The 6,951-nt window shown below is 33.9% G+C and overlaps 1 long non-coding RNA gene across 1 annotated transcript; it reads left to right on the forward strand.

Annotated features, from left to right (window-relative positions):
• The first annotated feature begins 1,454 nt into the window (after positions 1–1,454).
• On the forward strand, positions 1,455–4,616 carry LOC104867537. The gene is made up of 3 exons (XR_781785.1): positions 1,455–1,517; positions 3,287–3,623; positions 4,541–4,616. It is a non-coding gene; the product is annotated as an uncharacterized LOC104867537 (long non-coding RNA).
• The last annotated feature ends 2,335 nt before the right edge of the window (positions 4,617–6,951 follow it).

Consider the following 6,951-nt stretch of genomic DNA (forward strand, 5'->3'; position numbering starts at 1 on the left):
TTTTTGCTTCCACTTTTTCTGTATTAGTTTATTTATTTATTTTTATACCAGGGATCGAACTCAGGACCTTGCTCTTGAGAGGCAAGTGGCAGAACTGCTGAGCTATTAGTTTATTGGGGAGGATAGTATTCACTGGCTGACAGAGGTACTTCTAGTTTACTAAGGTTTTTTTTTTTAATTTAAGACAAATGCTTTCTTTTCTGTTTTTTTGCTAACAGACCTTTAAAATATTTCTGAATCCATAATCCCAGTACATGTTTTTCTTCTATTGAGTTTATTGGTACATTTTAGGTATTCAGCGCAATTACATTCATTACTGGGATCTTGAATCTTTACATGACAGGTCTTGGTTCTCATTTTTCCCCTTGTCCCTACCCTCCTTTCATCCCCTCCTCCCCTCCCCATTTATTTCCATTTTTTCATTTTGTTATATTTTTTCTTTTCCCTTATTACCTTTCCCCTACCCTTCCCACTTTCCCTACACCTTTAGCCCTTTTCTTCCTATTTCACGTGGTCAATTATCTCAGTAGGATCTTATGTACTATTGTAGTTTTTCACACCAGAGAAATTATTCGGTATTTACACATGTGTGACTTATTTATTTCATGTAGGAGTATATCCTCAATATGGATCCATTTTCCTATGAATGTTCACTATCTAATCTCACCTTCCTGGCTTTCCCTGGTCTTTAGAAAACAAGGTTGCCTGACAAGCATGCACTCAAATTCCAAGCTCTCTACCTCAAAACGCCCATGCATATCCATTCCTCCTCTTAGTCCTCACTGTCCCATAATGAAGAAAACACGTTCTCCTTCTGCTTTCCAAAGTTATCATTTTTCTTTACTATATTCCATCTTTATTTATCTAAATCTTACCTCATTGAATTCCCTCATTTCTCTTACAGCTTTAGTTACTGTCTCCTTAGCCTTCTCAATTGAATTTAGTTTTCATATAAGCAACACAAATAATACACCTTCATGATTACGATGCCCCCAGCTTTCCCCTGCTCTGCCAGGTCATATGCACTGTATTTCCAGATCAATTATTTGTGATAAATAAAGTCAAACATATTCTACAAACATTTGGCTTTGAATTTTTATTTAATTTCTTAAAGATTGTTTTTTAAAAAATTTAAAACAAATTTCAAAATATTCAATTATTTCTAATTTTACTGTAATCATCTTTTATTTCGTCCTTTTAATTCAAGTGATTATTATTATTTTAGTTTTTAAAAATAGTGATCTGGTGAAAGAATATTATGCATATTAATGTCAACCTTGTGATTTCAACTATCCTGGCATTGAAACTGCAGGGAAGACTGAAAGCGTTTCTCTTGCTGTTTTCAGAAATCTTCCTTGACCTTATACTTCGGCATTCTGATTATAAAGCGTCACAGAGAGCGTTGTCTGTAAGAACTCTTAGGGAGTCCAGTTAGCTCTTGAACCATGATTCCAGAACAAGCTGCCAGACTACTCCCGGTTTCTCAGTACCATGGACAGGGCCAGCTGGAGAGTCAGGTGGCTTTGTTGAGTTGGCTGAGGGAGGGAAGGCTGCTGATTTTGTTTCCTGGAGTCACGGAAGGGGATGGATGCACCAGTCCACCTCCTTTGGCCTCTCATCTTATAAGATTTTAACAAGATATTTTTCCAGTTGCTTTTCAGAATTGAGACTACTAATTTTTTTAAAGTAACTGTGTTAGATGTTGAAAAAAATACATTCTTCATTCCTATCAGTTATGTATGTGCTTATTAAATTTTCAATCCTATATATTTTTCAAAAAATATGCTGCTTTTCTTGTCTAATTGAAAGCATCTCTCATCACATTTTATTGAATATAATGTTTAATTCCATATTTGATATTTTCATTGATTTGATTTTTTAATTTTTAGATAATTACTCAAAATACCTGGTCAAAAATCTGTTGATGGTAAAGAATATTAAGAAATAAATTTACTTGTATAAGACCAAAAAGGTTGAAAACTGAACAAAATAATGACTACTTATACCAATGTTACCAGTCACCTATAGCTTTAAAATAAATGAATTTGTAGCATGAACCCATACACTACAATTCATTTGGAGATACTCAATTACTACTCTTCTGTTCCTAGTTGCTGAAGGTATTCAAAAGGTCTAAGCAAGAACTAGAAGGAACTTGTACCTTACACAACCTATGAAATCATAATTGCAATATCTTTCAATTTATATATTTTCATGTTGCATCCTGAGTTCGCTACACATTTACAGTTATTACAGTTTCTATCTGGAAGAGATTATTAGCATTTCCACTACAATGTTCCATTTGAGAAAAAATTTACCTGCCTGTTCACGTTGTGATTTTAGTACAGAGAACACTGTGGTATAGAGCATCATATATTTTACTGTAATCAAATGCATTTAAAAATAAAGTACAAGCCAGGCAGGGGATCGCCAGTTTCAGCTCATCCTAGACAAGGTGGTGACTTAGTGAGATCCTGTCACAAAATTAAAAAAGTCTGGAGATGTATTTCACTGTGAAGGTCCTGGTATAAATGCTCATTTTTCAAGATTTAAACAGTTAATACCTACTGAAAACTGATGCCTTTTCCATAATTGTAGATAAAAATCACCTCTCCTGTTCAGCTTTTTGCAGCTGTGTTTAAAATAATATAATTCTAAGCTGAGAGAGAAAAATCAGGAGCTACTCTTTGCATTTTAGTATGAGAAAACCAACAGTAGAAATTGGTAATGAGATAAGCAAACGGTGACAGGATGAGTGTGGAGCAGTTAGAACATCTCTAAATTGGCCACCAGGAGTCTGTGTCAGTCAGTGATGGAGTGAAAATAGGAGAGGGAGGTGGAACCGAGTCCAGGCGCTGACGTCACTGGTCTTGGGCAACCAAAGCCAGGCAAGGGCCTTGCAAGTGTAGGAAGGCTTCTTCACCCGGAGTTGCAGCCACGAAGGATGCAGTGTCTCCTACGGTGCCAGAGGGGGGAGGGAGGAAGTGACACAGTCATACTCCTATTTCTTCCTGCCTCTCCCTCCCAGTGTCTTCCCAGTGTTTTCCTTGTACCTTCCCAGACTTCATCTGCAAGATCTGCCTCTTTGTTGCGCAGAGAGGAACCAAGAAGGCATGTAAAACTGGTGAAGCAGGGGACAGATGCGAGATTTCATCTGTTTTTCAGTAATGACTGTCTATTAGCAGAGGGACCTTAAAGACTAAGCTTCAGCTTTGCTCTTCACTTGGGAGTTTTAGGGAACTCACTGACCGATATTTACTTTTCGTATTTTAACTTGTCTTACCAGGTGACAATGAAAACCTATGAAAAGAAGGCTTCTTTTCTACAGCTATGTCCTCTATATTTACAAAGATCCTGGTGCATACTATTGGATGCTAAATGTAATGCAGTGCATAAATAGATAAATGCAAAAATTTACATTTGTTGTTAAAGAGCCAAACCATGGAAAATATAACATTCTGGAATTTAATGTAAATTTCATTCTTGCTGCAAAATTTTGAAGTTGGAGAGCATATTCCAATGAATGTGAGCATCAAATACTCAGAAGACTGATATGACATGTATTGCAACATTTGAAGTGTCAAATTATCTTTGGCTTCCCTGCATATACCATCTTTATAGCTGTAAGTAAACAGCTTATCATAATTTATCAAAATTATTCAAAGTCGTAAAGTCATATGACTATCTCTTTACTACAGATTATTTCCTTTCTGCTCTCGAGCTATTTACTTATTTAGGATCGGGAAGATATAACCGAGGTTCTCCTGCATGCTATACTATTACTGAGTTGCAACCCCAACCCCATAAGCCTTTTAATCCAATACAATTCTATTTGTATAATTTTATTCTTGTTGTCTGTTTATTTGAGGGTACAGACAAAAGTCCCGGGTCCAGATGATTTCATGTATCTTTCCACGTGTGTTTTTCTCTCCCAGTCTTCCAGTATTGGGCTTTACGAATCAAATTTTCTAATGTGTAACTTTAGCCATTGTTGCATTACAGGAACATTTTTGTTCCATTTACAATTTTGATATTTGCAGTACTCAAATAGAAGAGTAATTAATAATTTATAAACTGATTATGCTTATTCTGATTAAATCATGACAGAAATAAAATCTAATTTATTGCATTCTGAAATATATGTTCAGGATGAGAGAAATAGATTCCATGTATATTTACAGGGCACACCAAAAAACCACAGGAAAAATACATAAGATAAAATTTAGTATTTTCTAAGTGCTTCATACAGAATAATTAGCACAAATAGAAACTTCACTGTTGTTTTTGAGTGGGCACAGAAAATGTCTTCATATAACACACCATATTATATCCTCCAACCTAATGCACATATTTAATGTAATTATGTCAGATGTTTTTAATTGAATTCAGAAAATCATGTTTGGATTACTTAAGTCCTCCTCTTAAAAGTCTGCCTTGGGTAATAAGCTTGGTTTTACCAACCATGACAGGAAATTGCATAGCAAATGAAATCCTGAACAAAAAATGATGCTCTTTGACTATTTCCTTCATTTTCTCACAGATTTTGGAGTGACAGAGATCAACAGGAAAAAAATTGAGGACATTTATATTTCCCTTCTCTGCATTTTGCAAAGCTACAGGAGCATGAATCCTCATAGTTAAAGTGATTTAATTCAAAGTGTATTTGAACTCTATTTGTCTCATATATTCAGGTAGAATAACTCTTATTAATTTGAAATTTACCTATATATCTGTCTCCATATGACTGCAGTTATAAAAATAAATTTTTCAGTGGTTCAGTAGTTGTAACTTGAAGAACGTTCTAAATATTTAGATTAGTACAACTATAAGACTTCAATACTAATTAGATATTATTAATCTTGCTATAAGGAAGAAAATAGAACTTAAGATTGATTATTACTCTTTGCACATAATTATTTATGTCAGATATTTAAAACCTAAATGCTAGGTCAAAGAAGATCCTAGTGAAACCAGCAAGACAACCAGCTAGGAGTGTTTGGAGTTCCCTTAAGGCTCTGGGGTTGGTCGACATGTGTATGGTGATTGGGTAGAAGGGAACAAAGCAGCCCCATGTGAGTGGTTCAGCTCAGTTCTGTTCCTCTAAATTAAATTTCCTTTTTTTATTTTTTTTAATTTTTTTGGTACTGGGGATCAAACTTGTGTCCTTACGCTTGCGAGGCAGGCCAGCGAACCGCTGAGCTAAATCCCCGGCCCTCCCTCTAAGTTAAATTTCTATGTCTCTGAAAAAGCTTCATGCCACCAAGCTTGAGTGGAATTCTACCTCCTTCAATAACGTTTTTATCTTTCAGGAATCTTGTGTTCTGTCTGCTAAGGGCACTGCCTCCTCTCCTCATAGCACATGTAAAGATCTAATTATTATTATGTCTACGCAATCCAACTTTGACTTTGACAACTATACCATGAGACATGGATGAACTTTAGAGCTCTGTAAGGTCTAATCTGATGAAAAATTATATTTAATTTGTTTCTCAGTTTGAGTATATCCTCACATATATTCCAGTCAGTAACTCTCAGCACAGTTTGTTGGGGTTAAAATGATATGTTAAAGTCTTCTGGTCAGAGAACAAACAGCTCATTCATTTTATATTATCAACAAATTTCTGATAATAATTCAATTGTCCTTTAGGCAACAGCTTGATGCTCATTCATATGCACAAAATTGACATTTTATATTCTATTTCTGCTTGTCAGAAGGCAGATGACTTCCTGACTCATGTTCTTACAAAAAATAAAACAAAGTACAAATTACATTCAAGCAAATATTCTTTAAAAATTCAGTCACTCTAACCTGAATTCAGATTTATATCAGGTTTTGTACATTGATATGCAATGAATCAACTTGATAATGCACAGATCAAGGGAATAATGATCAAAAATACTTATATTCTGGCAGCAATTCAGAACACAGCCACAATAAAAATAAATATGGATATTTCATTTATTATTGTTTGACATGATAAATTTGCAGTTTAATCATTATCTTATCTATTTAGAATAAATATTTATCTTTGAAATTTTATCAGAATGTAGTAAAAATTACCTAACTCATAACAGTATTTCAAAAATGTAAATTACTTTACTGTCTAAGTTTAAAGGAATAGGTCTTACAAATGACAACAATTTTTCAGGTGAATACAAAGTATCCATAAAAATATGCAAGATAATATTTATAATATATCCAAATATTTTAAAATGTCTATATATGCATAGATATAATGAAATTTTATGGAATTTGTAATGATATCAATTTAACTCAATTTTAGAGGTAGAACTGTAGAAATTAAGCCATTTCTTTACACATAAATAGTTCTTATATTTCAATCTATTCTTTTGCTTTATAAAAAGTATCATTTTTGAAAAAAGATAAAAACTATTAAGATGCATGAGTTGTGCATATTAGTATGATTATAGTATGGTTATCTCTACAAAACAAAGTTTAGGGGAGAGTTAATAAAAATTATTCTTGTTCTTAAATTATTTCAGTAACAAACAACGAATCCTAATTTATATTTATATTAATTTACGCAACATTCATCTATTTTAAACACACTGTTCTCATTTTAACCAGAGAGAAATAAAGCTTCAGTGAAGCATGAGAAAGACATTGATCTCCAGTTAATTCACGACAGAGAGGAGAAGCAGACTCTTGGTGTATACTTTATGTGATACAAATATATGATTATTATCCAGTGAGGGAAACTGATTCTGACAAAAGATTAGGACAAGAGCAGCGTTACGAAAATATTTCATATAGAACTGAAAAATATATATCTATATACATTCAAGGTGAGTTCAAGGAATCATGGAAGAAATAGGTATATCCAAAGGTGAGAAGAAACACCATTAGCCAAGTGGGCTTTGTGGGGTTGTGGATGATGCTGTACAGCTACATAAAAGAAGAGGAGGACATTAGAGGTTGCCTAGGCATAA

Source organism: Fukomys damarensis, unplaced genomic scaffold, assembly GCF_012274545.1.
Source record: "Fukomys damarensis isolate Sample0158 unplaced genomic scaffold, DMR_v1.0_HiC HiC_scaffold_26, whole genome shotgun sequence".
NCBI classification, from domain to species: Eukaryota; Metazoa; Chordata; class Mammalia; order Rodentia; family Bathyergidae; genus Fukomys; species Fukomys damarensis.